A 23,550-nucleotide genomic window follows, 5' to 3' on the forward strand; every position below is an offset into this window, starting at 1 on the left:
TATTTTGATCAGTGCTTGCCTGTATGATTTTTAAAAAAGATTGTGAGCAACAAGCATATTACACTTGTCCCATTTGCATTGAATTAATCAAGTTCCTGCATGAGGTTGAAAAGAATGTCAGTAGATCAAGACCTACCATTGTAGGTAGAATCTCCAGAGTTCTTTTTACTTCTGGGTCAGTACAGTATATTTGCTGAACTTCCTTAGATTATAAATCAGTAATGACTGGATTTTCAAAGATTCATTCAGGGTATTCCGTGCCATGATAGGAATCTCCTTGTTTTGTTCTTGGCCAGTGACCAAAGTGAAGATAAATTGCTACTGGAAAGAGGCAGCAGATCACTCTGTAACTGCTTGGTACATCAAAGTTTGGGAGTTAGTACAGCCTGCAAACAAGGACAGATACTATTCACAATGTATCAAAAGGAGTTTGATATAGTTTATGTTATAAGTTTATGTTAACTCATCCATACAGTTCTTCCCTCTTTAGTTAACTGTCTTGGAAAAACCTGTTTAAGTGTTGAGGTTTGATACTTGTATTTCTTAGAGTGGTTTTCTTTTTGTAAATTGAGATCTTATACTTAATCTTTTAGATTAAATAAAATAGAAAGCCACATTTTCCTATTGATAGCTCCTCTTCTGATGTTATTTACAAAGAAACCCTATTCAACAAACATTTCCCACACTTTTGAATGAACTATAATTTGCAAGCTGAGCTAGTTCTATTGCTTCCTGCTAATTCTTGTAAAAGAATTAGCTGCTATATACAGTAAACTACTGAAAAATGGTATTGCCACTCAAGTCAGCGATTGCTTATACTATAATCTAGTTGATCTTCAAGATCCAAGCTTTCACACTTTCTTCAACATTTAAATTTCTTCAGACTTGGTCGAAATTTGTATGGCTACCACAGAGTATGGGAAACATATAACATCAGAGATGGGGTTATTTCTTATACTGGGTCCAGATCTCATCTTGCTGTATCAACTCAAACCATGACTGTATCTGAATCCACCCACTGCAGGTTTCTAAGCTCATGATTCCAAATCATGTCTGTTCCAGCAAAGAATTAAATGTTGCAGCATGATTTAAGACATTGAATGAAATCTTACTTTTCCACACAGACTTCTCCCCCCCCCGACCCCAAAGTCTGGGAGTATGTACTATGAATGAATGCGCTGGACTTTCCAATTCTAGTTGGATACGTTTTGTGACATTAGAATAAAACTCTTAATCCCTCCATTGCCCTCCTTCCAAAAATAAATAGTAGTAGTAGTAGTAGTAGTAGTAATTTTGTCTAAAACTAGTAGTAGTAGTAATTTTGTCTAAAACTATTCAGGTAGCATAATAAGTATCAAATGAAATTGCACAGATAAGCGCACACTGTGAGCTCACAGTGTCAAATTCCATTTTACCATTATGAAACTCAGCAATGAATATATAAAAAAAACAGTAATTGTAAAATCCAGGGATTTTTAAAAATTTTTTAATGAGGAAAAATTGCTGAATTCATGCATAATACATATTTTGTTGTTAGTTTCTATAGATCAGGGTGCTTGCTTTGAATATTAGAGTGTATCTCCAGTATATGTATTAAATTGGTTAACAGCTACTTCCTTTCTCCTTCCATCTTAGTGAATTCGGGCACCAATTTTCAGCTTCATATGTGTGCAAAACCCCCAAAATTCAAATCTATCCATTGTATAACTTTCTCTAAATTAACAAATGCACATTAAACTTTTGCACATGCATAAATTTCTATTACACTATAGTAAAAATATTTGCACAAATTAGTGAAATAATATAAAAAGATTGTGATTATGTTTTTATGTGTGCTATTAAGAACAATTCCTGACAAGTTCTTGGGTACCTTGTTTATATATAAAACTTTTTAATTATGCTTCTTTCATTTTTAATGGTTAAAACAATTACAAAATGAGAGAATGTGATGATATTTGTGCCACTTTAAAAGAAAACTAAAAGACTGTTCACCCAGTTATTTAACTCTAATTTATAAAATAATAAAACTGAGTAGTAATGCGAATAGTGATTTTGGACTCATATAGGTAATTATAATTTGTATTTTTTAGTTTGCAGGATTGTTTGGCCTTTGCTATTTGGCAATGATGCAAATTCTATGAAGTTCTTTATCAAGGAACATATTTAAAACAAATATTGAAAGGTATTAATCCTGTATCTTAATTTTTCAAAAGCCTTTTATCCCATCCCCCTACTTCCACATTTGGCTGGAGGGAAACCAGTGCAACTTAGCCGGCTCTTATTTAGCTGCTTTCCTTATTTAGAGACTCAGGGACCCGGCAGGTGTTCATCTAGAGAGAAAATTGGAAAGCTGAATTTAAGCTGCCTCCACAGCGGACTGGGGATGAGACAGAGGCAATGTCTTAAAGAAGTGTGACGCTTAAAATGGTTATTGGGGCACATACCCGCCTAGTTCCCTTGGCAGATGTGAAGATCAGCCTTCATTCTTCCAATATAGGATTTCTCGGACTTTCTACTCTTTGGGCCCATTTGAAAGGACAAACAAAATCACTGAAACCTTTAATTAAGTAGATATAAATGGACCCAGAACACAGAAGGGTTATCCCTGAAAGAACCATCAGCTGATTTTCTGAGGTGAATATTTGTTCTAATCTGCCTGTTGCTCTGATCTTTTGTCTGGCAGAATTCAGGAGATGTAGAAACCTTCCTGAAAACATCAGAAATCCCATGGCAGATCCAGAGCCTCAGTTTGAGGAATGCTGCCTCAGTGACTTCCCAGATGTGTTTGCTTACTGAAAAACACATCTGAGAAACACATCTCTCCCTCGGAATTGCAGAACCACAGTCAGCTTATTCCAGAGTCAATGGTCAACACAAGGAACTCCCAGATGTCCAGCCTTCTGATCACCTAAGCCTTCCAATCTTAAAAGAAGTGCTTGGGGGGATATTTATGGTCACCAGGATGCAAGTGCAAAGGAGAGGGCTACTTTATAGTTGCTTCAGCTATTTTATTTTTTATTGCATTTATACACCGACAGAATCAAGAATGGACTTATGGCAGTTTCCAACACAAAACATACTGTGAAAATAAGAGTAAAAGAGGGAAACATTATAAAGCCACAGAAGCAACCAACCCCAACTCATAGAACAACCATCAGTGCTCATTTGGTGCTAAACAAGAAGGGCCTTTTCCTATCACTTTTGTTTCACTCACAAAATAAAAACCATTTCAACTCAGTAAAGAAAAAAAGATAATTAGTTTTGGGTCCTTTCCATGGTGAGAATCTATCAAACCATCTACCCTACTCTGTAATTGAGGTCTTTAATCAGGTGCTGACATCCAGCCATATTGCTGGGTTACCAGAACTGAGCGGCAGGTTGAGCCCCATTTAGTGAATTCAAAACTCTGCAGTTCAAGCTAGAAAAATGAAATATCACTTCCACAGCAATACTTCCTGCTTGCTAAGGGGCAGTTCTGGTTTGCAACAAACATGTTCCTACAGGCCCAGAGAACTAGCACTTAGTGCAAAGTAATTACTCTGCAATAATGTAGGGGTCATGATCAGATTGACATTGTCATTTAGGAAGCCCCACAGAGGACCTTCAAGGTCTTGTTGGCCACAATAGTGGTGATATCCCCGAAGATGTCGCCAATAAGACTCCGGGCACGAGAAAGGTCTGTTAATGGTTTATTTGGTACCAAACAAAGTGGGTCCCTCTCCCAAGAGAAGGAACCCCCATTTGCGCACACAAAACTTTTTATACCTCAGCCTGCCGCCTATTGGTTATCTCGTTGCGCAAGCGTTCTGAAACTTTAGTTATATAAGTGTTGACTTCCTTCTGACCAAATAAGGTCTTTCCCCTCCCTAAGGCATGGAATTATGTAATTGGGGGCATTGTTTTTAGTATGCTAATGGGCCCTTTGGTGACCTCTGTTCAAAGATGTCTCCTGCTGCCCTTACTGGTCTATCCCGTTCCAGACAGCCTTTTCTACATTGCTGGCAGGTGCAGCATTCACTTCCCATGTCACTCTCCTCAGTCTTACTGTCACTTTAAAACAACTCAGCATACATTTCTTAGAACAGGGACAGCAACAAGTAAATCTGGATTGAAAGTTGAATCACTTGTTGGTCTGCAGCAAATCAGCAATAATTTCAAACTCTCCATAATTTAACACTAGCAAACAGCTACAATCAAGAAAGTGTGTGCAACAGGTTTTAAGTGCAAACTTAAGTTCTCTGCCATTTGTTTAATGTTTATGTGCCCTACTGAGCCACTCTTTGTCTTCTGTCGGAAGGTAATAAACTGAGGTTCCAGTGAAAAAGTAAAATAGAATCCACAAACCAAATGACTACCCGCAACTCTGCTTTAGGAGAAAACTCCCAGCTTCTGCATTAGAAGGTATCTAATGCAGAAGAAACTCTTTTCTCAGTCAGGAAATCAATGAGTCATGGAAAATTTGCATTCCATGACTTGCTGATTTCCTAATTGAGGAATCATGTTTGGTTTCTGCAGAACTCCACAGTTCCTCAGTATATAGCTAGAAACCCATTATCATGAGCAATTAGTACAAAGGGTGTATTCAAAACTTCCTTATACACTTCCAATACACAATAGAAAAATAGGTTTCTGCTCATTGGCTTAAACTCCAATATGTGAAAAATCTTTAGGGTCTCTTCTGAAAGGCAGCATGTGGATATACAACTATGCTAAGTAGCGTCTTGCTATTTGGGAACATTATGTGGGGGAGCAGGAAGTAGAGAGAGACCCTATTTAGCCTAGTGAGACAGAGAGAGAGAACTGTTATGTATGTTCTACAGCAGATGTGTACAACTTCTGTCCACTCAAGAGGCACACTAGGCTTTGTACAAGTGACACATCCAAAAGTGGGTGATGGCAGGCTCTGTATTTTGGTGATTTCAGGGGTTTTAAGAAGTAAAATGGATGTCTTAATTCCCTGAAAGATTTAAAGTATATATTTTGCCCTTTACCCTGAAATCTAAAAAATGCAAAAAAGGGGGCTAAACATATTGGCCCCACCCACACTGGAAGACTATGACAATCATGGCAGGTTGCCTGAAGCTCCCAGGTTCTACTTTCTGGATTCCTGCTCCAGAGTCAGGGATCACCCATGATACATGAATAGCAAGGAAAAAATGGACATTGAGGAACTTCTCTTCATTTCAAAACACTAGAACAAATGACCATCTATAAAATTGATTGGAAGATCTAGAACTAACCAAAAAAAAGCCATTTTTCATACTGTGTATAATTATTCCGTGGAGCTGAATTCATTATCTCAAAAAATAATGGTGGCCTTTAACTTGGAAGGCTTTAAAACAGGTCTGGATAAATTCATGAAGGATAGGTCTATCCAGAGTAATTAGTCTTGAAGACTCAATCTTACTACTGGGACAGAAGCAGTATGATCTCTGACACCAGTTGCAAGGAAACAATGGTGGGACAGTGACATGTCTCCATCCAGTGAGCACCTGAGGAGCATCAGTTTGGTCACTGTGAGGATCAAAATGCTGAGCTATGGGTTCTTCCTTGTTGTCAGGTTTATGTGCAGCCCTCTCATCCCTGAATTAGCAGAATGGTGTGATGGCATAATTTTCTCAGTCTGATGGCCAAGCTCTATTCCACCTCAGTTATGAGGCTAGTGATTAGTGTTGCCCTCATCATTTTAAGGTGGGACAAATAAAGGACAGTGATTGATGGATTCCCCTGGATGTGTTTCCACTCCAACCCAGCTTTACCTGCCAGGGGAAAAATAACCTCTAATCACTGCACTTCATGTTTGAAGGGGCAGGCATGCACAGGTGACTGGGGTAGAGGATTCAGCAAATATTATCTGCACCAGTGACCTCTCACTCAGGCTACTTCTATCATTTACATCACATTGAAACCTTGTTCCTCTCTTCTCCAACCTGGTATCTTCCAGATGTGATGAATTACAGTTCCAAGAATTCCCAGCCAGCATGGCCAGTGGCCCATACAACTGAAGAACAGTAGATTGAGAAATGATTATTTATTCAGTGGTGGCCATTTGCTGCCAGAAGGCAATTTTTCCTGTGTTTTGGGAACATGCAAACTACAGGTGGATTTGAATGCTACACATTCATTTTCATTCCTCTTCTTCCTGCAGCCTCAGTATCCCAGGTGAATTCTGCCCTGAAGAATCCTCCCAACCTTCCAAGGCAGCCTCTGAGTGGCCCTGATCCTTTCCACAAGTGGAAGCCAAAAGGCATGACTCCTAGAGCACACTCAGCTGCTGAAAGTATAGCTGCCCCGGGGCACTTCTGTACACTTCTTGTATTCTCTGCATTGGTTTGCAGTGCCATAGTGTTCTTGCTGTTCCACCCTGGGGCTGAGGACGATGAAGGAAGAGAGGTCTCAAAGGCCATCCCACTAGTGAACGGGGAGTAAAAAGCTCAGTGTTCTGCCAGCTTCCTGCTCCACCCTCCATAATTTCTTGTTCTATTTGTGGCAAATCATTTCCTTGCGGTGTCTTTTTCTGGAGACTATATGGAAGGAATGGCAAAGCTGCCACTAGAATAACTCCAAAATAAGATGGGGGGTGGATGGTTCCAGAAAGGAGGGGGGAAATCCCAGGATGCAGGAAGTAGGATGAGGAGGGAGGAAATACTCCAGCACTCCAGAGGAAGTGCTACCAACTGTTTTCATGGCATTCTCTCTCAAGCAGCAGAGGAGCTGGAGGTGAATTAGCTCAGCTGCTGAAGACCTGCCCAAGACCAATGGGATTGTGAGAATGCAGGAGTGTAACACTGATCCCAGATGGGTGCAGCCTTTGCATATGTAAGGGGTTCAGTCAAGTAAATGCTATATTTAGCTGCCTATGTTGCAGTTATATGGGGGGGGGGGGGGAAAGATGCCACGGCATGTGGCTTATGCTTATGCACCAGAAAGGATGTTGAACAAAAATCTTGGGAACAAGGAAGAAAGTCTTTAGGGAAACAGAAACTACAGTTAGGGGACCGACAAAGGTCTGTAGGAGACAGGAGATTTTAACACCCATCTTTTATGACCTTTACAAAAAGCTTTCTTCTGAATCTGTTATTTGCCTTGAAAGGAAAGTATGTGCTGGCACCAACTGACTAATGAACAATAACTAACTAACACTACCAAAACAAACAGGCCCATATGTGTGCGTTACGGAATCCGCTCTCTTAACCGTACGTGCAAGGATTCATAGAATTCCATTTCCAATAATTCATCAAGGAACTTTTAATAACATGGTTTTTTAAAAAAGAAACAGTTGTCATGTCAGGACAGCAACAGTTCTCATGTTTGCATACTTGACTGCCTGGCTGGTTCATTTATGAGCCTTCAGGAGTAAGCTACAGATTTTGCAAGGCACTCTCAGAGGCCAGGGAAGATGCAGCATAGAAAAGAAATTATATCTGCATTGCCAGATTCTGTGTAGTTGGGAACCATAATTCAGTTTCTGACATTCTGCAAAACTAGATTTCAAAACAATCCCAGTTTGTGGGAATATGGCCACACATACATTGAAATGTGACCAGAAATCCAGATGTAGCTCCTTTTTCTTCTCAAGCATCTGTGATCCTATTGGCTCAAGAGCAGAAAGATGAGAACCACATGCCAAAGCTATCATTTAGAAAACATGAAAACCCATAAATATGAGCAGTGCAAAAAATGGGAAGAGAGAACTTGTTCAGGTTAGAGACCTAATCATGTACAGGAAACTGTTCTTTGCTTAATAAGCTGCCATAGTACTAAAGAACCAGCCACCACTTCCAACCTGGTTACAAATGGAACAAGTTCCATCATCTTTTTAGATGTTTATTAAATCTCACCTGTCAAAATTATTAACAGCATTTTTAATAACACTATATATCCACATACTTTTAAATCAGAGGAACATCTTCAGTGCTACAGCAACTACCATAGGTTCCCATGAAAGTCTTGAAAACTACGGAATGAAGATTTGGGATCTGAAGTTAAGAGTCAGATTGAAGGTCTGTATCATAGAGGTGGGAGGGACAACTCAAGCTCCCACCTGAAGACATGGACATCTTCAGAAGGGGCAAGCAAGGCCAATTTAGGGGTTTGGTTTTTCCTTTTTTACATTCTAAGGATGAGAATGGCAGCAGGAAGCATCTGCTAAGAGGGCAAATTTTCCTATACTATATCTCCCCATTCCCAATGGCCTGAAAACATAATAGGACTGATTTAAGGCTATTTTTGAGAGTTTGTGGACATTGATGGAAAAAATGGTTTGACTTCCAGAGACCTCCTACATCTCTTTCCTTCTTAATTCCACAGAAAATGAAAAAGGGAAAGAGAGCAAGGGGGGAAAATAATCCTTCCCAAAAGGTTGATTTTAGGTTGTTTGGGGGAGATGTAAAGGTAGGTATGAAAATGAACGTGGTAGGCCTTTGAGGATTGCCCCACATATAGCAGAAATATCCAGAAGAATCCATCTCAGAGTTTAGTTATCCAGAATTTATTATAAAAATAATTCATAGACAGTACTATATCCTTTTAAAATGGCATTATGTTAATTTAAATCTTTCTAGAATTCACTGGTTAGATTGTAATATATTTGGTTCATATTATCCCTTCTGATTGCAGTGTCCACTTAGTTATTGATTTTGGTCAAAAGTATTTAGGAAAATTAAAAAAAACATTACTCAACAATTGCTGATAATTAATTCTATATAGGTTCATGGCTTATATTTATCAAGACCTAAACTATTGCACTACAAGAAATTAATTCTTTTTTTTTCCTGTTACCTGCCAGATTAACTATTACAAAACATTCAGAAATTGTAGTACATCTTTCTTCAGAACAATGATATTTAAAAGTGTGGGAAATAGCACTGACTGAAAGACAAATACAACAGCAAGAGGGGCCCTGAGATAATCTAATCCAGTGTTTCTCAACCTTGGCAACTTTAAGATGTGTGGACTTCTACTCCCAGAATTCCCCATGCTGGCTGGGGAATTCTAGGAATTGAAGTCCACACATCTTAAAGTTGCCAAGGTTGAGAAACACTGATCTAATCCAACTCTCTGCCCAGTGCAGGAATACCCCACTACGTCATCCCTAATAGTCTCTCCTTAAACATCTCTGATCAAGGAGACCCCACCATTTCCACAGTTAGTTTGTCCCATTGTTCGGCAGCTGCTATGACTGGGTTTTTGGGTTTTTTTCCAAATCAGGCCCCTCCTTAAGTTGACCAATTGCATTTTTTAATGTTTACTTTTATAGGTCCTTTGTTTGTTGTGAATTCTTTTTAAGTCTTGGTTGATCTATTGCTGTACTAATAAAGAAGAAAATACAATAAAAATAAATAAGGAGCCCCAAAAGGAATGGCTTTACTAGATGTATTTCTCTACTCCTAATCCTATGCCTTCGTATCTAATTACTAATATCCAGTTATTAGAAGAAAGGCTACAATTTGTATTTTCAACTTTCTTTTTCATTTCTAACTTTTAACTTTGTAACTTTAAAATTTCAATAAAATATTATTAAGAAGAAAGGCTAAACAAATTAATTCCCAACTCCAGTCCAAGCAGTTTCTTACCAACAATATGATAGCTATTGCATGGTATGATTATGTTTTCTTATACATGTAGGCAAAATTATATTTTGAATCCAAATAATGCTATGATTTAAAAGAATACTTTAAAACATTGGTTCTGCAGGTTCTAAAAAGTCCACCCCTATATCAAATAAATGACAGAGGACATAATAATAAATAAAATATATAATCTAGATAGAAGGAATTAATCTTAGTAAGATAACTTTTGAAGATTTAGGGAAACTCCAATTGTATTTACACAATTCATTTTCCTAAAATAAACTATTTCTTCTGTTGTGAAATTATTATATACTTCCTTATTTTCATTAAAAGGACATCAGTTTTGTGGCCAAACACTAAAGTAAACATTTCAAGCAGATTTTCATGTTCCCAACATGATAAAACATTATTTATGGCCCAAGCAGAGAAATGCGATACTGAGTCAGATTTTTTTCATCTTCATTCAACATGAGACAGTTACTTTTAATTAGCTGCAGCTTAAAATGCCTCTATGAATTAATGCATTTGGATATAATTGAAAAGATATGTAAGACAATGCAAAGGTGCTTTCTGGCAACCTACTTTGCACTTGAATTATTCATTCAAAGTTTAAAATTTAGCAGCCATTTCCTCCAGAGAAGGAAAAAGTCAACAGAGTAGAAATCCAATATAGTAATATTGTATTATAAAGGTAATATATCTTTCATAGTATCACGTTATAATAACTTTCTTGAATGTTCAAATGAATAAGGACTCTAGATCAGATCTATTAGCCACCAGTTATTTCCAATGTGATGATACAGAAGGCCATTATTCCATGCACCTAAATGTACTTTTGGTGGTTTCCTGCAACTGCTGGATTAATGCCACACATGCATAGAGGCTTACCCATAATGCTATTCCCTTTTAGGGTAAGGAATGTTCTGCAAACTGGAGAAAGGAGTAAGAAATAGTAGTCACAGAAATCAAAGCATGAAGTAAGCAAAAGAAATGTAATGAAATACTTTACATAATAACTACTTTATACCCAGGTGTACTGCTTCATTACATTGCCTTTTGTCTTTGAGATTTCTTATCTCTCGTTTTCAGGATCTCATCAACTCCATCCAACCACAACATACCTGAAGTCGTCCCTCTCCTCTACACCAGACACTACTGGTTGAGATGAAAAGGCCCCACTGATAAATGAAAAACCATCATGGCCTGCAAAGAAATACCTGCTGCCCTGATCAGCTGGGCTTAGCTGGCAGTGGTGGTGAGGGCCTGGAGACATTGGAAGTGCTCAGCAGCATGTCTTTTGGGGTGGTGGTGAATTTATTGACTTTTTAAAAAATGCCAATGGGCTGCCCAAGGCTGTTTGGCAGGGTACATGTCATCCCGGGGTTATCTGTTGTGCAAGCCTGCTTTAAATCCATTCATTCTTATTTGATTCACACTTATTCTCTCTGTTATGGCCAACCTCCCTCAGCCTATTTCTTTGGAACTAACCACTTAGTTTTGTATTCAGTTCAAATTCATTCATTCATTCTTGATCCTAACCTATCTTGTTTTACCCCTCGCACTTAAATAACCCATTTCCACTGCATTCAACTGTTAGGTTTCTCCTGAGAGACCAAAGTCTCATTTCTGTAAATATGGGAAGAAATATTCACTTATACATACAGTGACCATGCATCCTTTATTATAAAGGACAGTCCTTTATTTCAGAAAGCTAATTTTTATTAAGACAGCCAGTGTGGTGTAGTGGTTAAGGCATCAGGTTAGAAACTGGGAGAATGTGAGTTCTAGTTCCACCTTAGGCACGAAGCCAGCTGGGTCACCTTGGGCCAGTCCCTCTCTCTCAGCCCTAGGAAGAAGGAGGCAAGGGCAAACCCCTTCCAAAATCTTGTCAAGAAAACTACAGGGACTTGTCCAGGCATTCGCCAGGAGTCAACCCTGACTCAGAGACAACAACAACAGCAGCAGCAAAAGAAAAAAGAAAAGAAAATATTAGAATGTGTTTTTGTAAAGTTTTTCTTGGTTTTGCTCTTGAATTTTCCTGTGTAAAGCAAAGTTATAAACATAAACAATTAATTTTTTTATCCTTAGGAACCTCTTCTGGATTTTCCCCTTTTCCAGGCTTGTCCTTTATTTCTTCCAAGAAAATATGGTCACGGTACTTATACACAGCCATTTTATCTTCTGACATTCATTCCTCACAACACACTGCCTATTATTCACTGCCCTTCTGTCAGCAGCTGCACAGCTTAATATTTCTCCAGCCATTTTCCTACCTTTAGTAAATCTTCTAACAATGTACCCAAATCTTCAGGTTTTATATATACAATGTAATCATTCATATTATTTTCCCTGTCAACTACAACCACTTTGGTCATTGCTACATTAATTTCCAGAACCTTACTACATCCATGGGTATTTTGTTTTGGGCTGATGGAGGGCCAGATCTCTGGCTCTTTGATTACTAAGCACATTACTTGTTTTCTGCCACTCCTTGCCAACAAGTGGTTTTATGTGGCTATACTCTTTGCTCTTTTTATTAATGGGAGGGGAGCCGAGTTGGCAGCACTCCACATGCTGCTTCTGGGCACTGCCAACTCAGCAGCTCTCAACCCCCACTGACAGCCACTTGCAGCACTAAGCAAGGACGGACTTCCCTCTTCACCCAGGGCCCTCCTCCGGCCTGCTGCTAGCCTGACAGCACAGAGGAAAGGCATAGGATGCAGCAGGGGGAGCACCCCAGGTGTGCCTCACAACCTCTCCTCCATACCTGTAACCCATCAGTTGGGCTCTTTCGGAACACCAGTTGAGTGCGCTTTTGAAAAAGTGCTCAATCCATGTCCAAAACTAGCCCAGCTGAGAGACTGGAGGAAGAGCCTGGAATGTAGTGAGACAAAAGCTCCCTCTTGCTTAAAAATGCAGTGCATCTGGAGAACACATCCTGTTGTTCTGTTGGCACCAATTCAGGTAAAGCTACAGTCATTAAATGGAAATTAATTGAAATGTGTGGCCACAATCCCGCCCAATTTTTTTTTTTTACCTTTTTTTTTTGCCTCTAAATCAGATTTGACTCCTGCCCTGGCAATTTAGTCGACACATTCCTGGAAGTAGTTTGCCATGGCCTTCTTCCTAGGGCTGGGAGAGAGTGATTGGCTCAAAGTCACCCATCTGGCTTCCATGCAAAAGGAGGACCAGAACTCAGATTTTCCCACTCCTAGTCCAACGCTTTAACTATTAGACGAAATGAGCTCTCCTGGGTGCTCTGAAGCCCATTGATTTGGATTGGCAATACGCAGAGTACTTTGTTGGAATGTACTACAGTAGTACTGTTTGGCATCGTGTTCATCTTTGGTCAGATGATGCCATTATGCTATTCAGTAACACATTAATTAATTAGGTAAATAAGTGGGGACTTTGCACTGAACGTTTCTGTTTACTTGCTCAGGCATACCTAAGGCTGCAATCTTTTCAATTTACTTGGAATAAGTCCCATTGAATGTTTACTACTAAATAGTGAAGTCATACATATGTAGGACAGTACTGAATGGGGGGTTCTTTTGCTTTGCATTTTAAATGACATATTCTATGTTAGGTAAGCAAACAATAGGATTTCCCCTCTCTTTCCCAATCTAATTTATTCAATGGTTGGTGTGGGTCTTCTGGGCTGTGTGGCCGTGTTCTGGAAGTTTTGTTTCCTAAACAAAGATTAGGAACATCTCTGTTCAGAGAACATCTCTGAAGATGCCGGTCACAGATGCTGGCGAAACGTTAGGAAACAAAACTTCCAGAACACGGCCACACAGCCCGGAAGACCCACACCAGCCATCGTATGCCGGCCGTGAAAGCCTTCGACAATACTAATTTATTTGCTTTCTCTTCCTCCACCATGGTGGTGTCCATGGCAATCTCTCTTCATTTCTATCCCTGCAACAACTCCTCGGTAAGGTAGTTTGGGCTGCGATAGAGTGACTGGCTCAAAGTCATTCAGGGATCTTTCATGGCTAAGGGCAGACTTGAACCTGGCTCTCCCTAGTCATAATCCAACACCTTAACCACTACACAATCCTGGCTGTTTCCTTCCCGCCAATCTATGTGTTTACCCAGATCTGCTTCAGAGAATCCTTCAATCTAATAGGGCAGATCTGAAGGATGTTCAGCAGTGGGGAAAGGGAGAGGGAGGAACTCTTTCCCATATCCTATCAATGGACCGGTACATTGGATACAACCCCCAATTCATAAATCTACTGGAGATATTAGATCACAATCTAATATGAGGAGAACAGGGAGAACCTTATCAAAATGAGGATATACCACAGTTGCATCTGTACTACGATCAGTTAGGCACAAGTGCTACAAAACTCTTTATAGAAGCTACACATGTTAAATATGCAGTTGAAAAAGGGTCTTAGCATTACCAGTTTAAAGGATAAATAAATGGAGAGATACTGTAGGATAAGTGTTTGAAACTACATAGTAAATTGCCTTAATTACAAGACCAGATCTTGTCTCCATGTTTATGAATCTTGTTGGGGTATTGAATGTTATGCAGACAACAAAGATTTACAATACCAGAATGGATTCATTCATTGGCCTCAGTAAGGAGCAGGTTTCCCACTTGCCCCCATATTTGGTGGAAATGCCCTGAAATAGCCTTTCCCAGCCTTTCCCAGACTAGCACGTTCCAGACAGGCTGTGACTGCAACTTCTGGCAGTTAAATAAGGTAATTATTTATTTATTATATTTCTACTCTTCCCCATCACCAAAAGTGCTCCATGCAGATTAAAACTGGAAAGTTGATTGCAAATTGAATATAAAGTAAGAAACTGATGTACCTGCCAACAAAATAAAACCATAAAACTTTTAGGTTTTGTCAAGGAAGTATAATTTCCAAATCACAGAAAGCAATCATTCTGCTTTGATATTGTGTCCAGTGCTGGGCATACACTTTAAGGATGAAAACAATCCAACTTACTTAACAATGAGTGCAAGAAAGATATAAAACACATAATCCACTATTCAGATATAAAAAGTATAAAACACATATAATTCACTATTCTAGTACAGAGTGATTTAAAACCAAACTACAGAAAAACCTGGGGTGGTAGGAACATCTTTGCTTGGTGACAAAAAGGCAATGATATGGGTGCTGTGTGCCTCCCTTGGGAAGACATTCCATGAGGCCTCAGACCTGAGAAGATCCTCTCCCTTGTACCCATTTATTTTGCTTTGCTTGGTGGAAGGCCTCCAAAGAGGCAGGTAAAGCAGGGGGCTTTCCTGGAGATAGACAGGAACTCTGGAAACTGGAAACTGAAGTTCCAGTATGGCTGGAGACCACCAAACTAGGTCAGAGTGCTCTATAATAAAAGTGTTTAGGAGAACGATAGACTTGGCAGTAGGTATAGTGTAGAGATATCCAAGTCTTGTGAATATTTTCTCAGCATTGCTGAAATTATTCTTCTACTCTTGCATGTGTTTGTTCCATTCCAATTACATCTAGAAAGTTGATGACTTAAGACAGCTTTGCACTGTGTTAAGTTCTTTAAATTATGTTGATGTCTGTAAAATTGGGGAAGGCCATGTTTCTGCTTACAGACCCAACTGATTATTCCTATTAAGTCTGTCAAGCCACAAAACCAACAGCTCTGCTGTTAAAAAGGAAGAATACTTGCATGCAGACAGAGCCCAAAAGAAACGTGTGGTAACACACCTCAGGCATCTTATAATTACTCTGAGAAGATAAACCACATGATTCTTAAAATATAACCCAACTTGAATAAGGCTATACCAACATTTTGATAAAATGGGTGCTTCTTGTTTAGTAATACTATTTTTTACAGCACTGACAATGTTTTAACTAAGATAGAGTACTTTCAGGAGAAGTTTTGATTGTGCAAATGTACAACACTATCTTCTATTTGCATTCCTCTGTGTTCTCCTCCTACTTTTGTCTTACAAGAAAAATCCATTGAGGAAGAAAATACAGAGTAGCTACTCAATGGATGGATTGACACATTTTGCTAAGCTAAGCCATTTTGTGAGTTGTGTGGCCTGGTCTAGCATACTGTGTGATCTGGCTATAAAGGTTTATGTACCATACCTGATGGTGTTGTAGGGATTTAGCCAACTTGGTTTATTCAATAAATCATCATTAAGCAATCCATGATTTTGCATGAAGTTGAGCCAAATGACTACCTTTTGCAGGTGATATCCAGTTGCAGGTGGAAGCACTTATTCTCTTAAAAAGTAATGCTTTTTTAAAAAGCACATATTGATTGGAATGTACCAATACAGGCACACACACAAACCAAATTGGTAACCTCTTATGTCGGACTTAGAACTAAGAAAGAAAATATATCATTTCTCCATTTCATTTAGTCCATGGTTTCTGGCTTTAATATATTGAAATGGCAGTTTGGATTTACTTCTGTAAAGATTTTATCTTGTATAATGACAGATACTGTGGAAGGATGACATAAGCCTCTATAAGACCAAAATTAGTTATGGATCTTTTAGTAGTTAATATTATAATATGTAACTCAAATGTCTTGTATTCTTTAGTTGTTCATCTCATTGTGGGAGTCTTTATAGCTGTGCCAATTTTCTGTCAATGAGCCCAAATAGTTATTGAATTTATGACTTTCGTGAAATGCAGCAGATCTCAAGGATGTGTACTGACTGCTTTGTTATCTCTCCTCTTTCCATAGTTAAGTACAGGAGCAGCTTGTTAGAATAACAATTAAGGGTCGTGGTACCTCTCACACATCAAAGTTGCTATACTGCATTTCAAAGAAAGATACTGTAGTGTCTTCACACTTTGAGTGGTATCTGGGTATCCCTTCCTGTTATCTGGCATTCTTATCAGTTGTAAAATAATTCTCTCCTGTGCACATGGTCCAACTCTCTATAATCAACATTCTGTATAAGATCTCTGTAACCCTGGGGCTCATCTGGGTGCAAGAGCCAGTGATTCCTGCATCCTTCTACTTTTAGAAATAACAGAACAATTGTTAGATCCTCCCCAGGTACTAGAATTTTGGGGTGAATTTTCCACCACCATATACTGTATTTAAAAATCTCAACATGTCCTAGGGCACATCCACATGTCCCCCTAATTTTGGCTCAAAGATGCCTTGCTGACCATTCTTCAAGGGCATGTCCACTTAACATAGCCTTCATTTCCTTCCCAGCTTATATTCAACGTCAGTTAACTTTGGGTTTGTCTGTTCAGATGTGGCAACAGTATTTTTTATCTCCTCCTGACAAAAGTCTTATGTGCACAATTTTTGTCACTTTGACAGCAACTGTGGTAGAAATGCAGTAGGGGCTGGAATCTGCTCAGATCCTACTGGTAGCTTTCACATCATGCAGGAATAAGCCCTCCAGCTTCCCCCAATGGCCATTAGGAGTAGCAGCTTCAAGATCACTAAAGAAAGTTATAGACCAGAACCTCTCTAAAGCTACTGCTTGTCAAAACATTTGTTTCTACATGCATTGAATAAGCTGGTCACTTTAGGGAGGTCCTGGTCTACCACATTCCCTAATAAACACAGTGCTACACTAGTGATAACAGGTAGACCAGGATCTTTCTCAATGGTAGACCAGGACTTCATACAGTGACCTGCCTATTAGCCCCAGATAAAAACAAATGACCTGAAAGACAGGTTGCTCTGTAATGTCATGCACCATGATCTTGCCGTCTGCCAGGTGGGTCACATCTAGTCACTAGAGCTGTAGTTACATTGAAAGATGAGAGATGGCATGGCTAAACCCACTGTGGTTCCATCCATCCATCCATCCATCCATCCATCCATCCATCCATCCATCCATCCATCCAAACTCACTTCCCACACCCCAGCCCATGTGAGGTGGAGTGATTTGTGGATGCTTTTCCTCACTGGCAGGGAAATCCATCAGTCCCTGCACCCTAATTTGCCCTGTGGTAAATTGTTAGATTGCTACCACTCTGTAGCCTCCTTACTGAGGCAAAGTTGAGACTGGCCATGTAGACTGATCAAATTCTGCTAGCATATGCTTGTGCTGCTCCACAGACTGGAGAAAAGCACATTAAACTGACTGTCTGGATGTGCCCCTAAGCAGCAGGCTCTGGTGACAAAGAAATATACTGCCTTGGTTCAAGATTTTGAGAAGGAAGTACAAGCAGATAGACCAAGCTACAGTAAGACTTTATGTTTGGCTTTTAACTATAAACTGTGTACAAATATCTGAATTACTATACATAACTTTCTAGGTTCATCAGGTACTTCCAAAATGGGCCTTCACTTAGCTATGTCCTCTGATTTGTGAACTGCAGCCAGTCCCACATTTTGATGGGAAAGACCTGAAGAGGTGCTTTACAAAGCATGTTGGTGTGAACGAAGCACTTCTCTGTGAAGTACGGTGGCATCCACAGAGAAGGCTCAACCTGGCCGTTTCAAGGTCCTTCCCAGGCTGTTTCCAGAGGTGTGCATGCCCAGCGAGCCACTGAACTGAGTCTCTGGAGGCTTCGTTTGTGTAGGCACTGCAGCCTGGACCCTTCTAGAGGATGTGGTTGTTTTAAGGCTTCCAGGAGAGGGTTCATTGTTCACACCAACCAGTGCTGCAAAGTGCTCCTTCGAATGCTTTGCAAAGCCCATTAAATATAATCTTTGTGTAAGAGATATACAAGCTCATCTGGTATTTAAGACTGTAAAAATAATAGAAAATGCATAATTCCTAACATAAATTTAGGAAGCTGGTGATAAATAAATAATTAAAAAGAACATGTGACGGCTCTGACTTTCATGACATAAACTAGTAGACATAGGGTCAAATATTTTTAAATATTCAGCTGATTAGTCAGTCAGTTAACTAATTAATTTATCTTCTTGGCAGTAAATTAATACATAACATACCTATTACACTATTCCCCTTTGAAGTAAGCAACAGAGCAAAAAAAGGAAATAAGAAACAGGAATCCAAAGAAATTAAATACAAAAAAAGGATATAGGAAATATAATATAAGAAAAAGAAATGAAATGAAATGAAATGAAATGAAATGCAGCTAAGTCCTGTTTTTACTCAAACCATTCCCTAGATCTCCCCAGACCTTTCTATCTCTGCTTCCAGCCTGTCCACAGACCACTCTATACTTTTGAAGCTTCTCACCTCTCTCTCTTTGAGGATCCAGGGCTCACTCTAGACATTTGGCGCCCTAAGCAAAGTCATATTCTGGTGCCCCTTATGGTTTGGCTCATCTTCTGATTTTGTTAGGAATTTCAAAAAGGCGCCCTCTTGTTTCTTCTTTTCTTCGAGATTTTTAGCTTTATGCTTATGATCTTCAACCCTGGACATTTTTCCCCCCTTTTCTCAGACATTTTCACCCTATTTACTGTGAATCACAGTATATAGATAGTATATAGATATATAGATGCAGTATATAGATGCAGTATATAGATGAATCATGGTACTGTGGTACTGTGAATCACAGTAAATAATTTTAATTACATCAGCACCCATTGTTGTCATATTGCAACAATTCTGTGAAATTATATTTAACCCTCAAGTGGGCATACTGGGTCACAGAGTGCACCATTACTGCTTTTCACTTTTTTATTGTATTTTTTGGAAGTCTTTTCAATTTTGGTGCCCCTAAAATTTGGAGCCCCTAGACCCGGTCTTGGAGGATCTAACCAAGGCATTCTCAGTCTTCCCCTTCCTTTCAGCCCATTCACCCTTCCTTCCTATACAGTACTTCTTGACTTATGACCACAATAGGGACCAGAAAATTTGTTGTTAAGTGGTGCGGTCATTAAGCGAGGCATCACGTGACCACACCTAATTTGCAATATTTTTTGCAGCTGTCGTTAAGCAAATCATCACAGCTGTTAAGTGAATCACGTGGTCCTTAAGCAAATCATGCAGTTTCCCATTGATTTTGCTTGTCAGAAGCTGGCTGGGAAGGTCGCAAATGGCAATCACATGACCCCAGGATGCTGCAACTATTTTAAATACATGCAGGTTGCCAAGTGCCTGAATTTTGATCATGTGACCGTGGGGACACTGTGATTGTTGTAAGTGTGAGGACTGGTCGGAAGTCACTTTTTTCAGTGCCGTTGTAACTTTGAATAGTCGCTAAATGAATGGTCGTAAGTCAAGGACTACCTGTATATGTTTTGACATGCATTCCTCATTCATTCTCTTTATAGGACCAAACTACCTCAACATATTTGTTTCACTCTGATTACTCACTTTTTTGTTCAATCCATATTCATTCAGGATTCATTACTGCTTGCTTGAACATGCACACTTCTTAACAACCCCATTTCCCCTGTGTTCAGTTTATTTTAATATTTCTCCTGACATATTACAAAGTGGGCAGAAGTACACTATATATACAGTCATTTTCACTTCTTTCAACAAACACTCATTCCTCACGACAGACCACAAACTATTCACTACATTTCATCCAAGATTTGTGCAGCTTAACGTTTCTCCAACCATTAACACATAATTAATAAACATTCTACCAAGGAACGGAAATTCATCTGCTTTAAGTTTTTTTTTTTTCATGTCCTGTATGTATAACTTGCAATACTTCATTTCCTCTCTCAAACCTTGGTCTTTGATACATCAGTTTTCTGATCCATGTCCCTTGTTGTATCATACCATCTAATGTTCACCACAGATCATTCAGGTTTTGTATGCAGACAGCATTGTCTACATACAAAAGTACATGCACATTCATGTCCCCAATGAACACAGCTCTAGAATTACCACAAGCATTCCTTATGTATTTATCTGTAAATATATTAAACAACCAACAGGCCATCAGACAACATGCTCAGTGATGAACCACTAATTATTCCATTCAGTCTCACACAGGCATTTCCTCTATTTTACACTCCCTTACCACATTTAGCAGCAACTTTTAACTTCTTATTCTTACAAAACACTCCAGATTCAGAATTATTCTTTTATCATATGCTTTCTCTAAATCAACTGGCATAAACTTCCTCATGTTCACACATTTCTCAACAATCTGGTGAAGAGCAAATATCTGGTCTTCATGCTACCTGCCCAGTCATACAATACTGCATTTCCCAAATTTTGCTCATTATGGTCTCTTCCACTCATTTTGATCAGAATTCTGCCAGATACCTTCCCAGGCACACAGAACAAACAAAGTCTACAGTACTTGTTGCATTCAATGTCGGTACCTTTCCCTTTATATAGGGGAACAATAACATCATTCCAGTAGTCAGGCATGAGTGAAGTCTTCATACATATGTTAAGCAAGTTACACAGCTATTCCATAAGTAAACTAGACCTCAAAATTTCTCCAATTACAGTGTCTACTCCTACAATACCACCAACATGCTGACTTTTTTCATAATTTTTGGAGGACTTAACATTTATATTTATTTCAGCTCTGCTCTTTGACATATCACTATTATTCCTTTTTAAAATATATATATATTTTCCAGCATTGCTTCATGTCAGCTTCATCCAAATTATTTCATCATTTTTCTTTTTAATTCAATTCACTCTTCTGGAGGCTTATTTATTTGTTTTCACCCCCTTAAAAAGTTTTATTGCCTTCAAAATCTCTCTGCTATTTCTCTGAGTTTTCTAATGTTAGTTGTTCCTTGGTCTCCTTAACGTCATTCTTTGCAATTCTCCTTTCTCTATGTACACATTATACCATACCTTCCTCTTACCATTTTTGCAGTGATCATTCTCTTCTATGTGTTTTTTTCCCCCTCATCTACAACCTCTTAGCACAACTCCACACACTTCTGTGGCACTTTGTATCATTTTTCTTTTCAGTCTGTTACAAGCAGCTTCCGCATCCTCTTTTCTCACATCCACTGTCCATTCATTCTGTTTGGTGATTAATCTGTCTTCTAATATTGTTTCATACAGGACTTATACTTTCTCTTTCTGTAATCATGGTACCTTCACTCTAGTTTCTTTCACTTTTTGCCTTTTCTTCTATGTCCATTTTTTCTCCCCAAAATATACCTGCCTGTTTTTTTTTTTAGTCTTCACACAGTTTTACACAAAAGTAAGTCCCTGTCTGTGGCCGATTTAGAACAGCTAAATGCATGAAAGGACAGGGCTTCTGTAGTTTTAACAGTTACATGCCAACTTTTATTTAATTTACAAACCACCTCACTCCAGAGGCTCTAGGTGATGTTCAGAATGAAAACACAATATATTAAAAAAACAATAAAATAGTAAACAGTAGCAAATGACAGCATGTGTAAGAGTAGTGGCCTTTCTCGCCTGGGGTACCCAACTATTAAACATGCAGAAGACCACGACTCTTTTACATTTGCACATTAGGGTTCCTTTCAGGCAAGTCTATGTGGTGTGGTAGTTTTACGTTTCCTTTTACTTTCATAAAATGTTGGCGTTCAAAGAGATCTTGGTGGTCACCTCATAACCTAATTCAACTGTAAAACTTGCACCCCTAGCTTATATCCATTAAAAAGTGCTTAAAGATCTCCAGCAAAAGCTCCTGTTACTAACAATTTTCTTCTAGTGTTTGGCTGAAATCTATTTCCCATCCATTTACTGATTTATTAAACACATATCTATGCCACTGTAAACGAAAGGCTCTCGGCACCCTATACAGAACAAAAAATACAAGTTAAAATACCCACACTACAATCTTAAAATTCAAACATCCTATAACATTCATAAAACCACACAACAAAAACAATAATAACCATAAAAAGATAAAAATAGAGATGGAAAAAGCAAATCAGGAGAAGGCTATCTGAATCAACCCAGTTTTCAAAACTTTTTGAAAAATCAGCAAAGAGAAGGTTGGGCTGATTGCCATAGGGAGGCTGTTCCACAGCATGTGTAATAGTATGTGGGAAAGATCTTTGGAGTGGGGTGAAGAGATGCTGCCTAGGGAATGGTCAGATAAGAGACAGCATAGCCCACAGCTGCATAGTGGGTGGAGCAAGAGGCTCAAGAGGTACCCTCCCTAAGTTTTTGAGCTGTAAAGGTGGACAGCCGGAGAATTGTACTTTCAGACTTGCAAGATTCTGTTAATGTAGCTTTACACTAAAGTAGAATTAGCTCATCTGGTTGAGTTTCCTGTCTGGTCTACCTGGTAAGGGTGACCACATGGGCATGCCACAGAGAAGTAGCATCCCTCCTTTCAGCTCCCCAAACCTCCTGAAAGTGGGAAGTTTGTAGCAGTTTCTCCCTGATCAATCTACTCAACTGGGCCAGTTTTGGCTGGAGTAGGTGGTCCTGCGGGCCACCTTTTTGTTCTAGCTTAGTCTTTTTTGGAGTAATTAAGCCATAACTTACATACATGTGTCCAATGTTAGGTCATAGGTACATGAGGGCAGGGTTTACTTTGTGATGCCACCACATCATTTTTCTCTCCTTGTGGCTAGCTATACTGTATACACCACTGCAGCTGATCATTCTACAACTCCAAGATTGACCTTCCAGGGACAGGCAGCAGCTCTAGCTCCATTCTTCTCAATTTACTCGTATTAATTAACCTCTAGACTATCACTGCCCATTTCTCTTCAAACATAAGAGAGAAGCACTAGAGAGTAGACTATCAACACCTGAACTGTGCTCCTCTTCCAGAGTTAAACCAATTCACCATTCCTGCATTGAGCTATACCTCAAGAGAACTGCTGAGAATACATCAGAAATCAATTACCATGTCAATATGGTATAATATTTATACTGATGTACATGGATCTTTTTTTCAAGTGCAATTTTTAAAATTATATTGTAAAATTTACATCATATGTTATTTTGGTACAGTGGTATTTAGACAGTGTTGATTAAAATTTATTAACACTAATGTTTAAATAACTTAGACCATTGAGGGTACAAAAAAAGAAAGAAATATTATATCAGTCTTAATTATGCTTTAAAATGCCAATGTTAGTGAGTGTAAGATTACTTTGCTTTTTCATCCAGTATTGAATATAACTTTTAAAAACTGGTGCAAGTTGCATC

The 23,550-nt window shown here is 38.9% G+C and overlaps 1 long non-coding RNA gene across 2 annotated transcripts in view; it reads right to left on the reverse strand.

Moving 5' to 3' along the window:
* LOC112541782 (uncharacterized) overlaps nucleotides 1-23,550 on the reverse strand; it is a 48,835-nt gene that overhangs the window by 17,048 nt on the left and 8,237 nt on the right. Inside the window, exons 1-2 of one of the 2 annotated variants that reach the window (XR_003085725.2) lie at nucleotides 9,058-9,731; nucleotides 137-8,932 (exon numbers count right to left, since the gene is read on the reverse strand). This is a non-coding gene — a long non-coding RNA (uncharacterized LOC112541782). Of the gene's footprint in view, nucleotides 1-136; nucleotides 8,933-9,057; nucleotides 9,732-23,550 lie in introns of those variants that run through there. The other variant, XR_003085726.2, reaches the window with a different exon arrangement.

This window comes from Python bivittatus, unplaced genomic scaffold (assembly GCF_059951505.1).
Source record: "Python bivittatus isolate LINGU-HERP-01145 unplaced genomic scaffold, Pbiv_v1 ctg000080_np1212, whole genome shotgun sequence".
NCBI lineage: Eukaryota > Metazoa > Chordata > Lepidosauria > Squamata > Pythonidae > Python > Python bivittatus.